Below are 1,023 nucleotides of genomic sequence, written 5' to 3' on the forward strand. Positions count from 1 at the left end.
AAAATCAGTTGTATTTTTTCTTGTCCTATTGATGTGGTTTTATTCTTTGTTCATTATTAAACACAGTATGTATGTTACCTGATGTGTATGTTAGGTTTATTATAGATCTCTCTATCAGGTTGAGGACATTCACTTCCATTTCTAGTTTGCATAAATAAATATATATGAATTTTGTTAAAGAAATGTTTCTTTATCTGCTGATATGATCATGTGGTTTTGCATCTTTGTCAATGAGGTGAATCACCTTGAGTTTTTTTTTTTTAGAAGTAAAAGAAAAAATATTTTATTAGGAAAAAAAAAGTAGGCTTGGGGACAGAGGATTGGGGGCCTTCAATGTCCTGGTGGTAATTCTGTCCTTCTCAAACATGGACAGTGACTTCCATGCCTGACACTGTATCCTGATCCACAGCATTCAGCAAAAAACTCTTCTTGAATTTGCGTGTCATCCTTGTGCAGGGGCCATGCTAATCCCTGTATCTTTACCTTGACTGATTTTTGAATATTGAACTGACTTTTTTTTTTTTTTTGGAGATGAAACTCACTTGGTCATGTTATATTATCTTACACGTTATTGGTTTCTACTTGCTAATGTTTGGATGTGAATTTTTGTATTTGTGTTTGTGAGGGATATTGGGTCTATAATTTTCATTTCTTAAGATGTTTTTATTGAGCTTTGGTATCAGGTTAATACTTGCCTTTTAAAACGTGTTATTTCTTCTATATTTAGAAACAGTGCCCATAAAATTGATATGATGTCCTACTTAAATGTTTAGTATAATTTTCCATTGAATCCATCTGTGGTTGGAGTTCCTATATGGGAAGATTTTTAACTGTTTCTTATTAAACACAGGGCATTCAGTCTATTTATGGTGAGCTTTGGCAGTTTGTTTCTGTCAAAGATTTTGTATTTCACCTAAATTATCAAAATAACGAGCATGGATTTTTGTAATTTTATTTAAGTATATTTTTAATATTTGTAGTGTCTGTAATGTTATCCCATCATTTATTCCTTATATTGGTTGT

General features: G+C 31.5%; 1 pseudogene; it reads right to left on the minus strand.

Moving 5' to 3' along the window:
* Window positions 1-417: 417 nt before the first annotated feature.
* LOC113601202 (uncharacterized) lies at window positions 418-507 on the minus strand (annotated as a pseudogene).
* Window positions 508-1,023: the final 516 nt, after the last annotated feature.

This window comes from Acinonyx jubatus, chromosome A1 (genome assembly GCF_027475565.1).
Source record: "Acinonyx jubatus isolate Ajub_Pintada_27869175 chromosome A1, VMU_Ajub_asm_v1.0, whole genome shotgun sequence".
NCBI classification, from domain to species: domain Eukaryota; kingdom Metazoa; phylum Chordata; class Mammalia; order Carnivora; family Felidae; genus Acinonyx; species Acinonyx jubatus.